We start from the raw sequence: 13,144 nt of genomic DNA on the forward strand, positions 1-13,144 counted from the left end.
CGAAAGGGCGGTTCAAGGTGCTAATCCTTCCTTGACCGTAACCGACTCCCGAGCCCGACATATTTCTGGTAAGACGCAGATCAGGTAAGAAATAGGGTATCCGATCAACCATTTATTTTTTAAATAAATTATCGGTGGCGACTCCAATCCATATTTTTCAAGTCGAAACCTAATTTTGGGGCCCAACCGAAAGACGGTTGCGACACAAAGAAAGCCTTCACGTGGAAATAGAAACGATGGCGACTCACAGGCACTGCAAGACGAGCTAAACTTGCGTGTTTTTCTTTTACTTTTACTTAAAGAATATTCAACATTCAATTCCTTTATTTGATTTCATACCGAGTCATATAAGTTAAAGGAAAAACGATGTCCACCTGTTCCGCCGTTCACGGTGGCTGCCCCTCCGATTATGTAGCCGTTTCCATAGCCATCCTCTCCGTGATCCTGTACGTCCCTATTCATTCTTTATTAAAAACCCATGCTTTATGTCTCATAAAGATTTCATTTTGAAGTTCAAGTTCGTCCCTTTTTGGTCCTTAGATGTGCAGTTTTGTTTGGTGATCATCTGTTTGATGTTATTCCCTCGGTGAAATTAATTTCCCTTTTTTCCCTGCAGACTTTTTGTGAGGTCAAGCTTTCCGTTTTTGATACACAAAGTTCCGAGTGCAAAAGGAAGTGCCTTTTGGATTCCAGTCATTCAAGTTATTGCCAGCTTCTACTTTATGCTAGGAATTGTGGTAAAGCAATATAGACTTCAGTTTCCTTGTCACATATATATATGTATATACAGTAAATGACTTCATTATATTTGTTAACCATATGCTTGTTTACAGATGGCTGGTAATTTTTCTCAAGTACAAAAAGAACCATTGGTGGCTGTCTTGCTATGTTTGGGCAGGTTTATAGATCTCAAAACTACTTTGCGATTTACTTTATAGTTTTTTCCATGAAATAATCTCAAGTATGTTTTGATTTCAGTATGGGTTGAAGGTCCACTCGGATTTGGTTTGATGATGAGCTGCCGCATAGCACAGGCCTTTCACCTATACTATGCTTTTGTTAAGTAAGTGAATATTCCTTCTATTTGCAGATTCTAAGACCTACTGTAAAGATCGAAACTAAACAAATGACAAAATCGAGAATCGACTCACGGTTGTGTCAATTTTATGTGAGACTTTTCACTCATAGGCCCTGCTGTAAGTTTTTAATCAATGAATTTAGCTGCATTTTTCTATGGAACTTTGTTAGAGAGCAAATTTCTACTCAATCTGATAATTTACTTGAGTTTTGCTGCACCCCACAAGTTTGTATCACATTGGAGGTGTTTAGTTGTGGCAGAGATGTTTTCTGGTTAAAGACGATTAGTTTCCATGTCGTTGATTTTTTCAGGAGGCGTTTACCACCGATTCGATCTCATTTTTTTCTTCCAATAATTGTCTTGCCATGGATAGCCGGCGCTGCAAGTAAGAGTCTTAGAAACCTATCTATTCATTAGGTTGAACAGACTGCAATGAAGTTTGAGTGCCCTGTTGACAAACTTTCCCCCAAAAAGTTGTTTCGATTGTTTATCTGAACTCATTTATACAGTTAACAGATTTAGTATATGCTATTATTGCCTACAAACATTGGGGAGCTTAAAATCATTTTTTGGTTGCTTAATTCTTAGTGACAAGTTCAAATAAGACTGTTACACTCGAGTAATTCCTGCCCCGACTAAATACACTCTCGAATTTGCAGATCAATCATCAAGGCTCAAGCTTGTTTATGATAATTCTTTTGACTCGTTTTGCTTTCACTCCTATGTGATTCGTATTTTTAACTAGAGTTACTGTTGTGTAGTTGTTCACATGATGAAGCCTCTCAATTACAGATGTCACTTGGGAACTTACTGGATAATTGCTGCAATATGTCTCCACACGTCGTATATCGCTGTTTTGGTCATTTCACGGGGGCGATTAGGCATATAGAATTTAGGTTTGATGAGCTCAAAGACCTGTGGCGGGGAATACTTGTTTCGGCCTCACTAATTGGTACATGTTTATCCATGTTCCTTGGAAGGCATGCGTTTCCTTCATTTTGTTCTGCTTATGTGCTCATGTTTATGCCCTCTGTTCTTCTCAGGACTCTGGATTTCCGCGTACATCTTGAATGAAGTTCATGATGATATCTCATGGCTTCAAGTCACCTCCCGATTTCTCCTTTTGAGTACGGTATGTTTGTTATTGATGCGGTTACTACGCCTCTTGATTGGCTTGCCATACAAGTTATTGGAGTCTTATGTTTTCATGTTTCCCTTGACATGGTTCAGCTATGTTTCACAGGCAAGCATTCTCGTACTGGTTTTCTTTTCCATGTCGATTTCTCAGCCTTTGCTCAAACAAATCAGCTTCATAAAAAAGGAACCTTTAGAATTCAAAACAATGCGTCAAGCTCTGGGAATACCGGATAGCGAACTGCTATTGCGTAGAGAACAAGCTGTTGTCATTGATCCTAATGAACCATTCGATAAGCTTCTTACAGACAAAAAGTTCCGTCAGTCTTTTATGGCATTTGCAGACAGGTAAACTTCACATGTGCCCTAAGCTCCACTTGGTTAGATTTTTGCAGAAAACCTTTATCACTATTATAGTATCATAAGCCAAGAACACATTATTTATGACCTTAAAAGATTAAAAGAAGATTAAAATCGAACATTTTTCATCTTGATCGTAGTTGTTTGGCCGGGGAAAGCGTACATTTCTTTGAAGAGGTGCATGAGCTTGGCAAAATTCCGATGGATGACCCTGTAAGAAGGATTTACATGGCACGGCATATCATCCATAAATACATAATTGCAGGTTTGTTATCTTCCATGATGGTTTCATTCATCAAGCTCAATTCGACCTTTATTGGAGCCTCATATTTCATTTGAGAAACCATGTTTGCTTTAATGATTACTATTATCCTTTTATATAACCTTGAACAACTTTGTCATACAGGTGCAGCAATGGAAGTCAATATATCTCATAGAAGCCGGCAAGCGATCTTGAACACCACTGATCTAACACATCCCGATCTCTTTACCGCTGCACGAAACGAACTAATACAGTTGATGAAAACGGTAGGTTTTGTTTGCATAAATCATTTTTATCACTTCCATTCATGAAATAAATTTTCTACTACAGAACTTGGCAAAAGATTACTGGTCATCCATGTACTTCCTCAAACTCAAAGATGAAACCAGTGTAAGATCCAACGGCCGCGAAATGGAACAGATGAGCTTCTCACCCAGGTTGAGTTGTGTTCATGCTATTGATGATCCCTTTCACCATGACCATTTTTCATGTGGCTCAAGCCAAGATGCTCATGATCCATACCCATAAGAGATGTAGGATTTGTAAATTATCAGAATTCTATTGGTATGGTGTCTGTCTCCTATTGGTGCACCAAAAGCTTTTAGTAGGTATACAGTTGCAGAAATAAATCCAGAATTTATTTTGAATACACATTTAGGCGACGGACAGGTGTCTCCTTTTCACCTCAAACTATTCAATGACGTTTAATGAATTCTTTACCCCGAAATACGTCAACATAAATAAAGTTTAAAATTACAGGGGTAGTATTATTTTATGTTACATATATCAAACACAGATAATTAAATTAATATAATTTTATATCTTTAAAATATGTATAATCAAATTACAACAAAATTCTATCTACGTAATTAAATAAAAATAAAAATTTTATATATATCATTGTAGAAGTTTACGTATCACATTAAATAAAAGTTGTTAACTGTAGTAGAAAAATGATATTCAAAATTACAATAAATATTTATGATCATAAATGTAAGCTAATCATATAATTATAACATTTTTTATAATCATTAATATCATTAATACAAAAACTAGTCACGTGATATTACATAATGATCATACAAATGAAAGGTTAAAAATCTAACCAAAAAATTCAAACAAAAGATAGATACGAATAGATCTGATCGGATTAATAAACGAACTACATAAGGGGATAAAACTATTGGTGGATCACCAACAAACTGCAAATCAAAATCGAGCAAAGTGAAAAAACTATTCACGAACGTAAAATACGTATCCAAAGCCAATTTGATGATTCAAAGTAAAGAAGAGCAACATGATAATAAATTAATGTCATATTGATCAATTATGACAATTTAAATCGAATCTTGATAAAAAATAAACTAAAATGACGACAAAACAACAAAAAATGTATCATAAAAATAGAGAATTTTTTTTCATAAAACAGATAAAAATATGTCATAAAAATAAAATTATTAAAGACTACAAAATAAAATAAAAATAAAGATATAATACAAGAAATTAAAAAAAATAAAAATATCAACTACGGAAACCATCAAAAAATTGATGTCGTCGTCTATCGACTAGTATAAAAAAGATAGACAATCTTAATATTTTTTAAACAAAAACAGTTAAGATTTTAAAAAAATATAAATGAAATAATAATTAATTTATAGAATATATATATAAACAAATCCGAATAATTAGAAAAATGCAGATACTACACACGAAAGGCATTTATTACTGTTCCATTAACGTTGAACAGCTGAATTTCAGCCAATATTAATAAACCCGAAACCTTTTGCAACCAGCAAAGGCTCTCTGCATCATCAACCACTCGAGCAATGCAACCTTTATGGCTCTTTGCCGTCTCATTTATCGGTTTCCTCTCCTTCCTCAACCACTCCATTTCCCTTCTCCGATGGCTTTCCGCAACCTTTTTCCGATCCCCCAAGGACCTCTCTAACTACGGTTCATGGGCTCTCATCACCGGAGCCACCGATGGCATATGAAAAGCCTTCGCCGACCAACTTGCTCGCCGAGGACTCAACCTAATACTAGTCAGTAGGAACCGGAACAAACTCAAAACAGTTTCCACTGAAATCCAAGCGGAATTCCCGCGTGTAAAGATCAAGGTGGTGGCCCACGATTTCTCCGGCGTCGTATCCGCCGGCATTTCTTTGATAGAAGAGGCTGTGAAAGGGTGGAAGTCGGGGTGTTGATTAACAATGTGGGGATAACGTACCCCAAAGCCATGTATTTGCATGAGGTGGATGAGGAAGTTGTGAAGGGGATCATTAGGGTTAATTTGGAAGCTATGACTTGGGTTAGCAGAGCGGTGATGCCGGCGATGATAAATAGGAAGCGCGGTGCGGTTGTCAACGTTGGCTCCGGTGCATCTGTCGTTGTGCCTTCGCATCCTCTTTTCATAGTCTATGCTGCCACAAAAGCGTAAGCAGCCTATCCATTCTATCTTATTGGTTGTTACATCTCTCTTTCCTTTGTTTATCGGGTAGAATTTATTCCATAAAATATTAATTTTGGTTTGTTTTAATATTTAAATTTTATTTTTCTAAATCATATTTAATGTTTAGTTTTTATTTTATTTTAGTATCTTCCCGTTAAAAATTAGGTGATTTGGGCATCTCTTTTATGGGTAAATTGCATCATTCATCTTTGCTCATATTTTAGTCACTAAAGTTTAATTTTTTTAATTTAATTACTTAAATTTCAAATTATTCCAAATTTAATTACTCTAACTGTTAAATTTTAATTTTTTATTCTTAATTATATTAATAAAATAATAATAAAAATGTCATGTCACACAAATTATTAATAAAATAATTAGAGTGATTAAAATAGGAGGAATTTGAGTAGATAAATTAAAAAAAAATCTTTAATACCACAATAGGAGTGAGAAGATAATTGAATGATGAATGATGCAATTTACCCATAAAAAATACAACGTTGTTAAGTTTTTAACAACGATGTACTAAAATGAAACAAAACTAAATGTTAGGTATAGTTTAAGAAATTAAAAATTTAGGTACTAAAAAACCAAAACTAATAATTTAAATACTAAGCCTATAATTTATCCTTGTTTATTCTCTTTAATGTTTTACTTCCCCGATTTTTATTTAAATTTAGGATTATATATTATTTTTAAAAAATAAACAAGCTTTTTCTTCTTATTATTTTAAGGAGATTGCACAAGAGATCTCTAAATTATTATCTTTATTTAAGACATAATGTTAAAAAATATCTTTAAAATTAATAGTCACTTTAATTCTTTTTTTATAAGTATTTTGACCCTCTAACATTTTATTTAGGATAAAATATATCTATTTTAGAGTATTAATCATTTATTGACTAATGGTTTCCATCTACGAAATGATCTTTTTGTTTCAAAATGAAATGTTGGAGCCAAAATGCTCTAAACAATATAGATCAAACTGTATATTTAGTCGAACATTAGAGATATTTTTTTGTCGTTGTACCTATTTTAAATTGATCTCTAAACTTTAAAAAAGTATATATCAATTCTCAAACTTTGGCTCATCATAGATTAGTCCCTAAATATTAAAGTATTTTGTATCAATTCTCAAACTATTGATATCATTCTATTTTGATAATTCTATACTTATTTTTAGGATCTTGAGAATTGAATCTATGGCACCTTAAAAAAGATATTTTATTTTTTAAGGTCACGAGATTTTTTTTAAAAAAAAGAGCACATGTTCATGAAATTATATTAATAGTTTCAGAACTAATATAAAATATTTTAAAGCTCGATGACTAATTTAGTATTAGAATTATATTTTAGAGGTTGATATAAAACATTTTGAAATTAAAGGACCATTTGAAAATAAAAGTAATATTTTGAGGATAATGTATACAATTATCTTTATTTTTAATAATAAAAAAGTTTAATTACATTTAAAGTTAAGATTACATTGTTATTTTAATAGAAGAATACATTATTAAAATAAATTCGGTTTTTAAATATTGCATTATTGAAAAAATAGTTGCAAATCTTAAAATCAAAATCAATAAATTTTATAAATCGTAAAATAAATATAATAGAGACCCTAAATCTTATTGATGTATTATAATATATATATATTAAAATTTTAAATATCAATATAATATAGAAAAATAAGCATATACCGTTACCATATTATATTTGGATAAAAGATCATTGTTATACATGAAATGCAGGTACGTCAATCAATTATCGAGGTCTCTTTACGTGGAATATAAACTAAGTGGAATTGATGTGCAATGCCAGGTATGACCTTCTTTCATAATCCAGTTTACTGCTTAATTTTCGGTTGATTTAAATATATTAGGGGTGTTTTTCGGACTTGCACAAGTATTCTAAAAGTTTGTGTCTAATTAGTTTTTTTTTTTTAATTTTAACTTATTATTATTTAAAATTTATTATTAATAAAAATATGAAATATATTTTAAAAAGCTTAAATTAAATAGTTTTTAGTATATATTTTATAAAATTTAATTATTTTAAATATTTTAAATAATCATGATCAAAGATTTCGCTGTTTTAGATAATGAGATGTAGCTTATAATTTTTTTAAAAAAATTAACTTTTTAAAAAAGTCAATAATAAACATAATTAGTGGGATAGAGAGAGTATTATATTACTATATTGATTAATAATATTTGTTCTTTCTGCTAATTAAATCAATTAAAAACATTATTTATTATTTTAATAAAACTTAAGTAGATTCGAATAAGTTTAAGTATACTTATTTTTATTATTTTAAAACTACTAACATAAAATAAATGTGTGATTAGATTATTATAAATACATTTTTTAAATTTTGGTGTAGAAAATAAGAGTGAAGAGATATTTGATTGATGAATGATATAATTTACTTATAACAAATGTAGTGTCGTTATGTTTTTAACGACAATGTACTAAATGAAACAAAAAGTAAATATAAGAAATGATTTTGAAAAAAAATAAAAGTTTAGGTATAAAATCAAAATAAAATTAATAGTTTAGATACCAAACATGTAATTTACCCTAATTAATTATATCGTGGTGGTGTAGTATAATTTAAATATAAATGATAATGGCATTACAATAAGTATCAAGTCTAGTTTACTGGTTAATATTATAAAATAGAAAATATAATATTAAATATAATTTTTATAAATAAATGTTGGTAAACAACACAAAAATATAAAAATAAGTGGGTTTTTGAATATGTAATTTACCCGAAAACTGATGTTATTTAACGAAAAGGATAATCAAACCCATGACCCCTAGTATCCGGGTCGAGTACAACGCTTTACCATTGAATTATTATATTAAAAAAAGACATAATGCAAACAAATACTCCTAGCGTTTGACCATATATGCAATTCTACCCAAATCGTTTTTTGGAGCATTTGACCTCTCCACGTTTTATTTTGGGTCAAAAAGCACCCTCGTTGGATGAAAACCGTTAGTCAACTAACGGTCAACGACTCCAGCTGACTAAGCAAGCACAGGTGGACAACGTTGATGATGTGGCGTGTCCACGTCACTAATATATACTGACGTGGAATTGAAACGTCAGCAAATTTTGTTGTTTAAAAAATAATTTCAATTAGAATTTTACACCAATAAGAGAGTGACACGTGTCACTCTCCTATTGGTACGTATTGACAAGAATAAATTAAAGGCTTCTACTTGTGTGAAAGGGGATTCAAACTCGGGCAAAGGCGTGATATAGTATTGCCTTTGCCACCAAGCCAAGCATACTATTCAGTTATGTAATAAAACAAAAACTTATTTAACTCATATTAAATCTTCAATTTAATTAAATCAAATAAAACACGTTTCAAATATCTTAGAGGATCTTCAAACTGATTTTCCCCCTAAACTCAAGTATCTCCAAATTTAAATTGATCTAAAATCCTAATTTCATATCCCCTTTCAATTCCATCTCCATCAAATTCGAAAAGAACAAATTCCGGATCTTTTCCCCTTTTAATCTCTCCATCTCAAATGCAATAGAAGGTGAGTTTAGTTTTTAAATAAAAACCTCGAATATTTGGGTTTGTTTAGGATTAATGAGTTTGGTTAAATGTTTTGGTTTATGCCTTTGTATCTAATCATTTGTTAAATATTTGGGTTTTCTAACTTGTGGGTTGTTAATAACCGTACAAATTGATGTGAACATCTGTTATGGTTATTTTTTTCGAATTTGGTTTTGTTTGGGTTTTGTACGAAAGGGTATATATTTGGGTTTGTGCATCTATTATTTGAGTTTCCAGTAATGAATCGAAGGTGAAAATCACAATTTTGATGCATATATCATCGGTGGGGATTGCACTTTGTAGGGTATATGAGTGGTGAGGACTGCATGTTTGGATTTTTTAATGGGAAAGTGGTCCTCCATGTTAATGCATCCATTGTTTGTTTTTTTATTGCGAAATGGAAGGCAAACCAACTATCTTTCTTGGGTTCGGTTTTTTCAGATGATGATGATTTCTGGGTTTTTGTTTGATTCAATGTTGTTTCATAGTTTTATGATAGATCAGTTCCTTTATACAATTAGTTTTAGATACTAGTGTTTTTTGGTATTTAAATATATAGATTCTCGTTCGAGCTTGTTTGCTTAATAGTTTTGGAGAATTGAAGACCCGGTTTTGCATTTAGTAAAGCAGTTCGAAATATGTCTTATGTTTGTCATTTTTTTCCCTTTGTGTGTCTGCTGAGGAATGCTTCGACTTGAACAGACATTTCCCGATGAAGTTCTTGATCTGGATAGTTCAGTGTCAACTCTTGATTTAACTAACAATAAATTAGGTATGGCCTTTCTCAACTTTAATTTTTAATAATTACACTCTTAAACGGCTTAGTGAATCCTTAGTTTTCCCCTTTATCTTTTCATTCCATGCAGTTGAAATTCTTGTGGATATGCAGCGTTTGGTAAGAAATATGCAAGTTCTGTTTGCAATATTTATAGCTTCTTTTGACTCGTAAATGTTGAATAATGTTGTTCTGATGTAAACGCTTCCTTATTTTTAGCCATTTTTTGCACATTCATAAGTTTTTGGGACACTAAATGCGTTGTTATGTTTGGAAAATGCATTTGATTAAAATATTTTATCGAGCATTTGTATGTCCTTGTTAGCATATTGACTTTTTGTGATGGATGAAGTGATTTAACATGGGTTAAATAATCTTTTGTTTCATCACATAATAGAATAGCATGCTTGGCCTGACGGCAAAGGCAATCTAATATCATGTCTTTGTCCTAGGTTCGAATCCCCTTTTACGCAAGTAGCAACCTTTAATTTATTCTTGCCAATACGCACTAATAGAAGAGTGACACGTGTCACTCTCTTATTTGTGCAAAATTCTAATTGAAATTAATTTTTAAACAAAAAAATTTGCTGACGTGTCAATTCCACGTCAGCATATATTAGTGACTTGGACACGCCACATCATCATCGTTGTCCACACGTGCTTGCTTAGGCAGCTGAAGCCGTTGACCGTCAGTTGACTAACGGTTTTCATCCAATGAGGGTGCTTTTTGACCCAAAATGAAACGTGGGGAGGTCAAATGCTAAAAAAACGATTTGGGCAGAATTGCATATATGATCAAACGTTAGGGGTATTTGTTTGCATTATGCCTTAAAAAAATGGGTTAACTACACGGATGATCATTTATGTTTGTGTTTTGTTCACTTTTGATTACTGATTTAAAAAAACATAAGATATGGTCACTTTCGTTTTTATTAAATTAATATATTGTCACTTTCGTTTTTATTTAATTAAGATATGATCATCACATGTTAACTTCTATTAACAATTAACAGAATATGTGACGTGATAGTTGGTATAATCACACATTTGGTCCATATTATTTATATTCTCTCAATTTAGTCATACTTTTAAATAAATTTTAACATAAAATATATATTTTAAATGAAAATAAAAATATTTTTAAATTAAATTATTAATAAAATATATTTAATAAATTAATAAAAAAAATCTTAAACCATAAAAAATATTATGAATTTAAATATTTATACATTAAGATACAAAATATATACACCATGTTGTCTACCTTAGACCAAGCAATTGTCTTAGCTTAATGGTTGATACATGTTTAGTTTTTTAAGTGACCAAGGTTTGAATCTTTTTACCCCAATTTGCCTTCCTTTGTTTTCTTTATACCATAGTGTAAATAAATATATCATTCAATTAAAATTAAAATAAAGTTAGTTCTCCAACCGAATAGTGACATGTGGCATGACATGTGATATCATTCAATTATATAATTAAATTTATTTTAATTTATTAAAAGTATGACTAAATTGAGAGAATTGTGTAAATGACATAGCCTAAATGTGTGATTATATTAAAATATTTAACTATTGTTAACTGTATTTTTAAATTTTTTAAAATGATAATATTGATATATAATTTTTTTATACTCTCTATCCCAGTAAAGTTCCTTTTTATTGATCTTTTGCTAGTCAAATTTTTTAAATTTGATTATAATATTTAAGTAATTAAATTTTAAAAAATATATATATATATTTTTAAGAAAGCTACTAAAGATTTCTAAAATATTTTTTACTTTTTTATATGAATATATTTTAAATAATAAAAAATTAAAGTTCAAATTATTTATCAAAAAGTCAATAAAAATAATTTTATTAAGAGATTTTTTCACATTATTTTCTATTTCCATATCAGTAGTCCACACGTCATTTTCTAATAAATAAAATAGTTGCTTAATAAGGTGATGGCACCGTCTTGTTAATCAAATAAAATCAGTGAAGATATGTTGCCTGTTAAGAAGAGGAATAGAACAAAGTAAAAAATAATTCTACTTTTGTCTTTAATTTTAATCACAATTTAAGTTAAAAATCAATTTGGTTAAAAATATAATTAATAAATTAATCAAAAATTATAATAAATAAATATATTTAATTCCTTTGTTTCCTTTATTTACATATCTTGATGGTTGATACATTATATTGGTAGAAATAAATATATTAAATTAAAATAAAGTTAGTCATCCAACTAAATAGTGACACATGACATGACATGTAACATCATTCGATTAGAGAATTAAATTTATTTTAATTTATTAAAAGTATAACTAAATTGAGAGGATACGTAAATAACAGAGATCAAATGTGTGATTATATTAAAATATTTAATTAATATTAAAAAGTATGACTAAATTGAGAGAATATGTACATAACATGTGATCAAAACAAAATCAAAACGTAATGTTAAACATGATTTTAAAAAAGAAAAAAGTTAAATGATTAAAACACAACCACACGAATTACCGGATGACTAAAATGGAACCACACAAATTTTTGAATAACTAAATAAATAGTTTACCAAAAGAATATTGCATAAATTTTATTCATCAAAATCTTAAAATGCAAATAATTCTTTTGACACAAAATGTTTACTCGCAGGTGCCGTTATACGTGGCAACAAATTTAACATCAAAAGTGGCATCAATCGAGAAATCATCGATGTTCGTGCCGTCGCCGGAAGATTATGCAAAAGCGGCCATCCGTCGAATAGGTTACGAAGCACGGTGCACCCCTTATTGGTCTCACGCCCTTCAATGGTGTTTTGCACGGTTGCTACCGGATCACCTTCTTGATGCTTGGCGTCTCTCTATCGGCCGCCGAAGGAGAGCCAAGCTTCTTACATGATCTTATTCTTGACATTTGCTGCTATCATACTTTAGGATAAATTATATTATAAGCTATTAAACTTTAGTTTTTATTATATTTGTGATTGAATTTTAAACTAATATAATTATAGTATTTTTTAGGAGAATAATGTCTCAAAATTTATCCTTCTAATTTGAATGCAAAGTCATAATTGGTAAGATAATGTCATTGGTCAATATTTTTTTTAATAAGAAAGATGAAAAGATAAGGAAAAGGTAAGGGTTTTCATAAGAGAAATGGTGGAAAAATATTTTCTATCAGTCGTAATTGATAGATATTTATAGTGACTCTAACTGGATGTATTAAGTATAGAATAATTATGACTGCTTGTAGGTTAATATGCTAAATAGATCTGGTCGTTAGATCTTTGAATTTCGTTATGATAAATCACATGATTCTAATAAATATATGCACTATGATTTGTTCTAATGTTATAGTGCTACTTAATCCAGAAGGTATGAATTCCTTACATATTCTAAAGAATAATGGGTTTTATCACAAGGTCTTTATAGAAAAAAAAAACTAACAATTTCCGAAGATAACTTTTTAAGATATAATAAATATTAAATATTAAATTTAAATTTAATTATATTATTTTA

The 13,144-nt window shown here is 30.1% G+C and overlaps 2 pseudogenes; both read left to right on the forward strand.

Annotated features, from left to right (window-relative positions):
* The first annotated feature begins 313 nt into the window (after positions 1-313).
* Positions 314-3,403, forward strand: LOC120210877 (annotated as a pseudogene).
* Positions 3,404-4,655: 1,252 nt separating this feature from the next.
* Positions 4,656-12,543, forward strand: LOC120210878 (annotated as a pseudogene).
* Positions 12,544-13,144: the final 601 nt, after the last annotated feature.

The sequence above is a fragment of the Hibiscus syriacus genome, unplaced genomic scaffold (assembly GCF_006381635.1).
Source record: "Hibiscus syriacus cultivar Baekdansim isolate YM2019G1 unplaced genomic scaffold, ASM638163v2 tig00109937_pilon, whole genome shotgun sequence".
NCBI lineage: Eukaryota > Viridiplantae > Streptophyta > Magnoliopsida > Malvales > Malvaceae > Hibiscus > Hibiscus syriacus.